The 10,562-nt window shown below is 51.8% G+C and overlaps 1 pseudogene; it reads right to left on the bottom strand.

Annotated features, from left to right (window-relative positions):
* Positions 1 to 1,953: 1,953 nt before the first annotated feature.
* On the bottom strand, positions 1,954 to 3,140 carry LOC142435808 (large ribosomal subunit protein uL3 pseudogene; annotated as a pseudogene).
* Positions 3,141 to 10,562: the final 7,422 nt, after the last annotated feature.

Here is a 10,562-nt window from a genome sequence, read left to right on the forward strand (position 1 = left end):
TGTCCCTAAAGAACTGGGAAAGGAGGCTGCGGGCCTCAGGGCTCCCGCAGGCTCTCTAGCTTGCTGTCAGTGCGGGGGGTGGGGGTGAGTGGTGGGGGTGGGAGGGGTCAGGGGGTGGTGATGGTGCAGGGTTGACAGTCTTAAGGTAAGCTCCTCATGCAGGTCACAGGAGCGCTGGGAGTGGGTGTGCTGGGGACAGGGGTGGGATTCCTGCAGGGAAGGAGGAGGGGGCACAGGCAGATCTACTTCTGAAGCAGCAGCAGGGCAGGATCCTCCACGTTGAGGCTGAGCCCTTCAGGAATGAAGGCCCAGGCCCGGGCCAGCAGACTCTGTGCCCTTTGAGCATAGTCAGCCACTGCTGCCTCCACGTCTGCCTGTGCCCCCAGGAGCTCATCCACCCCAGGACGGTCCTATCCACTGCCAGGGACTCACAGCTCCCCCTCCACAGGATGCAGCCAGCTCTCCAGCTCCCAGATGCACCCCCATACGCAGGGCCTGGGGCAGGACGTGGGGTGAGCAGTGGGCACTGGGCAACCTGGGATACCATCCAACCTGGCCCAGGGAGTGCACAATCCCACCTTGCAGGCCTCCTGGAGCGTGGTCTCTTTCCTCCTACAGTTGGCCCTCAGCTCGCCCCAGAGCTGCTGCAGTTCCTGTAGCCTCGCCTGGAAGGTCTCTGAGGCCCAGTGGCCCCCCTGCAGGCCCCTCTGTCCCTCCTGCAGCCACAGTGGGCACACAGACCTCCTCCAGCCACCAGCCTTGTGCCTGTAGGTTCTGGGCACTAGCTTGTAAGCTTCGTTCCCCCTCTATGTAATGGGCACAACAATGGATTATTTTGTTTCAAGGAGAGAAACCATATACAGTCCTGAGTGGGGCCCATCTTTTGTAGATGGGAATAGAGACACTTAAAAAAGAAGGAAAAAAAGGATTGACCTCCAGTCCCTTCACCAGCAGGGACAAATGCTCTGGTCTCACTGTGTCCCCTAAAAACATCATGTCAAAACGCTTTCTTTTAAATTATGGACATCACTGCATTATAGTTACGACAGCCAAAGGTGGAAGCCGCCTTTGAGTCCGTGGACAGATGGATGGACCAAGTCAGTGAGTTCGAGTTCTAGAATGGAGTGGTGTCCTTTCATTAAAATAGGGGGATAAATGTCAGGTCACAAATGAACCTTGGAAAGACATGCTGGGAATGAAATAAATAAAATTCCCAACTCACTGCCATCCAGTCAACTCTGCCTCATGGTGACACCAAAGGGCAGAGTGGAACTCCCGCCATGGGTTCCGGGGATGGTAACACTTTTACAGACATAGAAAGCTTCATCTTTCTCACAAGGCGCAGCTGGTGGACTTGAACTGCCGGTCTTGCAGATCACAGTCCAATTTGTAACCACTACACCAGCAGGGCTGCTGGTAATGACAAAAGCCAGACACAAAAGAACAGGTGTAGGACCGAGTCAAGTAGAGAAAGGGTGAGCACAAGCAAAGGCACAGAGGCAGGCAGATCGGAGATATACGGGTTCACGGTGGCACCCTTGGGCGGGTTAGTGCCCTGTGACCCCGCTACCCATTTATTTATTATTATTATTACTTTTCCTTTCCCCGCCTCTTTTTATCTGTCTACCATGTGTATCCCTGAGTTTGGTCTGGTCCCTGCCATATTACCTGGTCCTCACCCCAGTAATGTTCATACAGTAGCTTTTCCCCTATGTCCCTTTTGCATTGTTTTTAAAGTTTACCTCCGTGGACTCAATGTGTACTTGTCCTTTTGTGCGTGGTTTACTTCGCTTAGCATGCTTTCCTCCAGTTCTTCCCATGCAGTGATGTGCTTCATACGTTCATCACTACTTTTTAGCAATGCGTAGTACTCCATTGTATGTATGTACCACAGTTTTTTTGCCCCCACTGGAAAAGAAATCTTTATTCTGATCCCACCAGCAGTACCATCTGTTATGCGCCTTCCTCCTTGGCAATCCGGTCTTTCTTGAGTGGTCCCATGAAAGCTTTTTTCTCTTCCACGGTCTGGAAACGGCCATGGCCCAACTTGGAGGTGGTGTCTATGAACTTGAGGTCGATCTTCTCCAGGGCACGGCGCTTGGTCTGCACCAGCAGGAACTTGTGCAGAGTCAGCACTCGCTTCTTGGTGCCCACCATGCAGCCCTTGAGCATGACAAAGTCATTGATCACTTCCCCGTAGTGGACAAAGTCGCCCAGGGGGTTGATGCTCTTGTCAGAGAGATCGTAGTCGGTGGAGGCGTTGTTTGATAAGCTTGTCGTCCTTGACGAGGTAGCCCTGGCCAATCTTATAGATCTTCTTTTTGATCTCTGTGCAGTGGTGGTAGCCTTTCTGCACAGCATGGGCCATCGAGAAGGCCACACGGGCGGGATGCCAGGCCCTGATACAAGCCACCTTGCGCAACCCTCGGTGGGTCTTTCGGGGCATCTTCTTGGTGTGCCAACGCATGGTGACCCCTTTGTAGCCTTTGCCCTTGGTCACCCCCGTGACGTCGATCATTTTATCCTGCCCGAACACCTGGTTCACTGGCACCAGCTTCTCTCGGGCCCAGTCCAGCTTCTCAGCCATGGAACGAGCCCCCGTTCACCTGCATCTCCATCAGGTGGAGCAGGCGCTTCTGGGTGTGGGCGATGGCGCGCATGACCTGGCAGGACTTCTTCATGCTGCTAAAGTCTTTCTCGAGCTGCTTCTTACCCTCGTCATCCTGCCACTTCTTGCAGTACTTGGTGAAAGCCTTCTTCTTCGACTTGTGCCAGTTCTTGTAGAACCGCTGCTTGCACTCATCGTCACTGATGTGTTCCGCAAAGACCGTCTTGAAGGTCCGGAGGCCGCGAGGTGTCTCCACATAGCCCACGATGCCCCCCACCACCATGGGAGGGGTCTCCATGATGGTCACGGCCTCCAGCACTTCCTTTTTGTTCACCTTGGAGCCTGGCCTGTCGACCTCGTGCACAATGTGGGTCATGCTGGCCTTGTAGCCCAGGAAGGCCGTCAGGTGGACCGGCTTGGAGGCGTCATCCTTGGGGAAGCTCTTCACCTTCCCGCCGTGCCGGCTGCTGCGCTTCCGAGGCAGGAATCCCAGAGACCCATGCTGGGGCGCCGAGAACTTCCGGTGTGACATTACATCGTTGATCCCCGCTGGTAGAGGTACCCCAGCTTTTTAATCCAATTTTCAGGTGATGGAAATTTGGGTTGTTTCCAATTCCTTGCAATTGTGAACTGTGCCACAATGAACATTGGAGCACAGATGTCTGATCTTGGTTTGTTTCTTGCCCAGTAAGGGTGCGGGGGTTGCTGGGTCATATGGTAACTCTATTTCCATCTGTTTTAGATATAGCCAGTAGACCTCTTTCTTACACATATATGAGTCTCCCTGGATTTGTTTCACGGATGATGTGTCTGGGTCATTGTGTGGTCGTGGTCTCTTTTAAGACTTGATCGATGTTTTCTTTACATTGTTTGTCCTGAAGGTCTCTTTTGTACCCTAAAACAAGGAGTCAAGGAGATGCATGGGACTTGATTGCTGAAGGGGGGCAGGAGTGAAGAAATGGACCCAAAAGGTTTCCATACCACTTCTGGGCTGTGCTCTGGAGCTGTTGCCAGCTGTCCATAAACTGTTGGCACCTGTGGCCGAGGCTGCGGGCTGACCCAGGCTTCTCTGGCAGAGGAGGGCTGCCTTCTGCTCCGGGATATGGGGTATGTCCGGAGGCTGAGGAAGGGGATCAGGTTGTGCTCAAGAGGCCCCTGGCATGGGAGTATACTGGCTCAGCTCTTCCTCTGCAGGGTCCCACAGAAGAGGTCCCCTGGCCTGGCCCCGATGCTAGACCCAGTGGCATACCTGCCCCTGAATTTGGAGGAGGCCCATCTCCTGCTCCAAGGCCTCGTGTCTGTGCAGCAGCCTCTCCATGCTCTCCAGAGCCTTCCCAAGGTCCAGGACTCTAGCAAGGGCACCCTGTGGAGGACGGGCACATTACAGGCTTGGCCTCTGCCCTTCTGCCCAGGGTTCTCTTCGATCCTTTCTTCCTGGCTGGTCTTGGCCTTGGCTTCAGGCAGGTGACAGAGTCTGATTAGTGTCTGCACAGTGACACTGCGGGTGTTGGGGACAAGGCTGCTGGTTGGAAAACCAGTACCTAGCATGGGTCCCAGTCCTTCCTGTTAATTCCCTTCCTGCCTCCCTTCCATGGGGTCTCTGTCTCATAGGCCAGGTGTTTCTGAAACCGCATCAGCTTCTCTTTGTGGTCCCCAAGAGGGACAGGCTATTCCAGCTGCTGGCCCCACCCCTGGATCCAGTCGCCGTCCTGTGTGATGATGGGGACATGAGTGCCCTGATGTTCATACTGCCTTGGCCCCAAACGGTGACCCCGTCTCCCCCTCGGGCTGTGCCAAGGAGTGAAATGCTGACCAGGCTCAGGGACAGCACAATAATTTTTCTTTCTCCCAAGATGACAGGGCCCAGGCCCATCAGTCTTCAGATCTAGGAAGTGGCTGGGCAGGGTCCATGGGTGGGTTCTCATGTGGAGGGTGCCCCTCAACCACCCCTGGGGCCCTTTCTACTCTGCCCATCAGGATGACAGTTGTCCACACGGATCTGAGAATCAAGGGCCCTGGGCTCCAGTCCTAGCTTTGCCCCTGGAAAAGCCATTAAACTCTCCACATCCCGTTCCACCGCAGGCTGCCCCTTGGCCCCTAGTGGGGCTGAAGGTCACTTGTAAAGGTGAAATGGGGTTCAGGTGGGGTGCCCTCTGACCTGGCTAGCAGCCCTGAGAAAGCCGGCAGTAATCAGAGAGGTGTGAAGCTTGTGTCGCTGACCTTCTCCCAGGGCTTCCACTCAAACCGGCCGCTCTCATATCGTGCCCAGCAGGCCCTGAACCCAGGGGCCTGGCAGCACCCTGGCCTGCTCTCTCAGCGCAGCCTCCTGCGTAGTGGGAGGTGGGAGGTGTGAGGGGGACCCATCCCTGAGTACCGAGTGTACCCCTGCTGGGGCTGGCTCACAACCCATAGCCCTCACTATAAGTCTCTAACCCTCACTAACAGCTCTGCAGTTGAGGGTTGGCCAGGCTCCTGGGCAGAAGGAAGCAGGGGCCATGTGATATGGGCAGATCCAAATGCCCTCTGTGGTCCCCAGAGTGTGGCCTAACCCATCCCCATGCGCTTCTGGGTGCTTGGGCACCTCGGCTTGGTCACCAGCCCTGGATTGGAGCCCCTGGCTCCTTGGTAATCCCTCACCCACCGGCACAGGTTCGGTGTGCATACACACCTCACCCGTGTGCCCCCAACAGTCTGGATACCCCGGCCTTATCAGCATCACGTCCATGACCGTCCCGGCCATCACCTCCCTGTCCTGTGTGCTCAACACCTCTGGAAGATGCCATGCTTCTGGATCAGCCGCTCCACCTCTTCCACAGAGCCCTCCAGGGAACTGGCTTCCTGGAAGACCTGGGGCAGCCATTGAGGTGACACAGAGGTGGGGAGGGGGTTCGGGGGCACAGATGGTGGTTCAAAGGGAACCCTAGACAGCAACATCTGCCAGAACCTTGGTTTACAGCCTGGGCTCTCTGGGGGTGCATCAAGGGGCCTGCGGCTGGGGGTGGGGAGGTGGGTAATGAGCAGGAGGGGAAGGAACCTGAGGAAGAAGAGCACTCCAACCTGGGGGCCGTTAGGAACATCCCAACTTCTGACGAGGTGGGGAGTAGCCCCATCAATTTCCAACCAAACCATGTAGGGCTTGGCTTGCCGGTGCCAGGTTTGGGGAGGAGATGGCCCTGAGTGACCTGAGGCTCAGGTGTCCCCTTGGCCACTTGGGAGGACACACTATCTAGCTCCGTATCAGAATAGCAGCCAGTGATCCAGGAAGCAAGGGGGATTGGGGTGGTACTACAGGAGGACTGGAGATCCTGGGGTCAGTGTGTCTGTGTGTGGTGAGGGGAGCTGTCTCCTGGGCCTGCAGGATCTTGTCCACATGCCACACAGTCTGAGGAAGAGCTGCTTGTGGTGCATGGCCTGCCGTCTCCCTTGATTCCGTTCCCAGGCCTGAAAGACCTGCTCCCAAGCATCCTGCAGGGCACATAGCCTTTCCTGGACCTGGGCATGGGCATGGACACAACCGAAGGTGGTGCTGAGGGAAGCTCCAGAGAAAAGGTGCCTGACTGTCCCACCCAAGGGGAGGGTATTGTTTGTGTTTCCACAGGGAAAGAGGGACCAGATATAAAGCCAGTGCCAGATGAATGCAGTGTGCCCGCACGGAGTGGGGAGCCAGTGTAGAGGCCTGAGGGCTGGGCTTCCATACCAGCTATGTGGACAACTGCCCCTACCCCCAGAAGAATTTACTTCAGAGGACAGCACTGAAGCTGCATCTAGGAGAGAGGGGCATGTTTGATCAGAGCAAATGGGAGCAAAGAAGGGGGAGGAAGAGAGAGTGGAGCATATCCAGGCCCATCAGGCCTGGGGGACGATATCCCGGCTCTGAACAGCCAATGGACAGAGTGGACAATGTGGCTGATCCCACTATGAGACACACCATCCATTGATGGCCCAGGGCCCTAAGGGGGACAACACTGGAGACTCAGGGTTAGAACTGGCCCAGACAGATCCTATGGCACTGAGGCAAACCACTAAAAGTGTGTGGCAGAGCAACCGTGGGAGCAGAGCAGGGAGCCCCTGAGTTAGTACAAAGAACAGACACTGGGGCCAAAGCATGGTACCCCATTGGACCTGACTGAAGGACACACCTAGAGATTAAAAATCAGACCTACATCTATATATAGGTTTTTCTTTCTTTAAAATTTTTTTCTTTTATTTTATTCTTAAAAAGGCATTTTATTAGGGACTCATACAACTCTTATCACAATCCATACTTACATCAGTTGTATAAAGCACATCTGTACATTCTTTGCTCTCATCATTTTCAAAGCATTTGCCTTCCAAAATTAATTTATTCTTCTATGGGTAATTGGTTTCCTTTTTGTTGTCATTGCTGTGTTCTCACTCATTGCCTATCTTGCAATGACTTGATTTTTGGTGCATATTATTATCTCTACAGACCTATCTAGATACGATAGACTGCATGAATAGTTTGGAGGAGAAAACAAGGGGACCAACATTTCCGGGGGAATAGGGGAGTGGGAGAGAAGGGGGCAAATGGGTAGTGCTGACCAACCCAGGGACAGGGGAGCAATAAGTTATCCAAAATCAGTAGCAAGGAGGGTGTGAGTGGTCTGGTAGGGATTCAGCAAGGGCAAGGTAACCGAGAGAAATTACTGAAACCCAAATGAAGGCTGAGCATGATAGTGGGACAAGAGGAAAGTAAAAGGAAATAGAGGAGAGAACTATGTGACAAAGGGTATTTATAGAGGTCCAAAGACTGGAATGTACATATGTAAATATATTTATATGAGTGTAGGGAAACAGATCTATGTGCATATATTTATAGGTTTAGTACTAAGGCAGCAGATGGACATTGGGCCTCCACTCAAGCACTTACTCAATGCAAGAGCACGTTGTTCTATTAAATTGGCATTCCAGGATTCACACCTTCCCGACATGATTGCTGAAGAAAAATGTGTGCATAAGCAAATGTGGTGAAGGAAGTTGACGGTGCCTGGCTATCAAAAGATATAGCGTCTCGGGTGTTAAAGGCTTGAAGATAAATAAGCGGCCATCTAGCTGAGAAGTATCAAAGCCCACATGGGAGAAGAACAACAGCCTGGCTGACCACGAGGTGTAGAAGGGACCAGTTATCAGACATCAAAGAACTAAAAATCGTATCAGTGGGTGCCCACCTTCCTGATACGATCAGTGAAGACAAACGTGTGCATAAGCAAATGTGGTGAAGAAAGCTGATGGTGCCTGGCTGTCAAAAGATATAGCATCTGGGATCTTTAAGGCTCAAAGATAAACAAGTGGCCACCTAGTTCAGAAGCAACAAAGCCCACATGGAAGAAACACACCAGCCTGTGTGACCACGAGCTGTCGAAGGGATCATGAGGTATCAAGAATCAAAGAACAAAAAATCATATCATTGAAAATGTGGGTGAGTGCAGAGTGGAGACTCAAAGCCCATTGGTAGCCAACCAGACAGCCTTTACTGAAGGGTTGTAGGGAGGAGATGAGCCAGTCAGGGTGCAGGGTAGCAACGATGAAACATATAACTTTCCTCTAGTTCTAAAATGCTTCCTCCCCCCACTCTCATGATCCCAATTCTACCTTACAAATCTGGCTAGATAAGAGGGTGTACATAGGTACAGATAGGAACTGGAAACACAGGGAACGCAGGACAGATGACTCCTTCAGGACCAGTGGTGAGAGTGGCGATGCCTGTAGGGTGGAGAGAATATGGGGTGGAAAGGGGAAATTGATTACAAGAATCTACAAATAGCCTCCTCCCTGGGGGAGGGACAGCAGAGAAGAAGGAAGGTGGAGACTTTGGACAGTGCAACATATGATAAAATAATATTAATTTATGAATGATGAAGGTTTCGTGAGGTAGGGGGGAGTTTGGAGGGAGGGGGAAAATGAACAGCAGATATTAAGGGCTCAAGTAGAAGGCAAATGTTTTGAGATTGATGATGGCAACAAATGTACATATGTTCTTTAAAAAAAAAAACCCTTTTATTATTTAAGCTTAATTTATTCCCAAGCCATGAGTTTTTGCTTCTTCAGTTTCTTCTGGGAAATCTTTTTCTTCAGTGCAACCTCCTCTTCTGGCTTGGGAACGATTTGTTCCTTCTCAGTCAGGATCATTTCAATGTGGCAGGGGGAGCTCCTGTGTGGATTAATCTAGCCAAGAGCTCTGTAAGTCCGGTGGTGCATCTTGGGGGCTTTGTTCACCTGGATGTGCTCGATGACCTGAGAATCCACATCTAAACCCTTAAGTTCAGCATGACTTTCTGCATTTTTAAGCATGTGAACCAAACATTCAGCACTCTTTTTGGGCTACCAACTCTGGGTCCCACCCCACTGTTTGGCCTGGGTACATCTACCAACACCATCATTGTCCCGTCGGAAAGGCACACACTGCTTCTGCAGAGTGACGTCTTTCAAGTATTTGGTGGCTTTCCAGATATGCATGCCTTTGATGGCCTGGGCAGTTTCACGGGTGTTTTTGAAGTGGACCCGGAGATTCGACCCTCTGTATTTGCAGGATTTTGTAGGGTTTTCTGGGTCAAATGAGTAGCGAACCATTTTAGCAGGTCGCCTCAGGCCACTACAGTTAGAGGAAGAGCCTGTACATATGTTCTTGACACAATGCATATATGTATGAATTGTGATAAGAATTGCACGAGCCCCCAATAAAATGATTAAAATAATAGAAAAGAAAGGTGCTTGGCCCTGTGGGGCCAGCGTGCGGTGGTCCAGTGGGCTGGGGGAGGGCCAGAAAGGGGAGCCGACCTCCACGGCGGATGGCCCTGTAGCCTGGAGCACCTGCTGTCCGCGCTGGGTGGCGCACTGGTGCTGCTCCTTCTGGGCCTCCAGCTTGGCCCGCAGCTCTAGGTGGACACTGAAGCTTTGGGCTCCACTGCCGGGGTCTTGGGGCTCCTCCACCACCTGCAAATCTCACTGCACACTGGCTGCCCAGGAGGCATAGTCTTGCACCTGGAGCCTGGGAGAGCACGGGAGAGCACGGGGTGAGGGGACCTGGTACCGAGGCAGCGTCACAGCCGGCCTGAGTCCACCACCACTCATGTCCAAACCTCCATGTCTCTGCCGCTCAATCCCACAGCCTTACCAAGTGTCTACTCAGCCTCAGCTCTGCCCGTCACCCCTCCTTCCCACCCAGTTCTCCAGGACCAATGAAGTCCCTCATGGGCTGCTTGATAGCTTTGCCCACCCATCCACAACTTTGGCAGACCCCCACTTAGAGGTAGCCATTGGTGGCCTTGTGTGAGAGCCGAGGGACTCGGGACTCTTGTCCCTTCACTGCCTCACTGTGCAGATGGAGGTTTTTGGTGGTTTTTTTTATTTAAATTTAAATTTATTTATTTTATTGGGGGCTCTTATAACTCTTGTTACAATCCATACACCAATTGTATCTGACATAGTCATACGTATATTGCCATCATTCTTTTCTTTTTTTTTTTAAATTTATTTATTTATTTATTTATTTATTTATTTACATTTTATTAGGGGCTCATACAACTCTTACCACAATCCATACATATACATATACATACATCATTTGTATAAAGCAAATCCGTACATTCTTTGCACTAATCATTTTCTTTTTTTTTTAATCTTTTTATTGGGGCTCATAAGTCTCTTATCACAATCTGTACATACATCAAATGAGCAAAGCACCCTTATACATTCGTTGCACTCGTCACTCTCATAATTCACCTTCCACTTGGGTTCCTGGAATCAACTCGGTTTCCCTTTTTTTCCACCCATCCCCCTCCCTCCCCGATCCCACCCCTGGTCCCTTGATAGTTTATAAATAATTATTATATCTTATCTTACACTCCCTGGCGTCTCCCCTCACCCGCCCCCCCTTTGACAATCTCCCAGAGAGGAGGTTACACATAGATCTCTGAGATCGGTTCTCCCTTTC

This window comes from Tenrec ecaudatus (genome assembly GCF_050624435.1).
Source record: "Tenrec ecaudatus isolate mTenEca1 chromosome 1 unlocalized genomic scaffold, mTenEca1.hap1 SUPER_1_unloc_16, whole genome shotgun sequence".
In the NCBI taxonomy this organism is placed as follows: domain Eukaryota; kingdom Metazoa; phylum Chordata; class Mammalia; order Afrosoricida; family Tenrecidae; genus Tenrec; species Tenrec ecaudatus.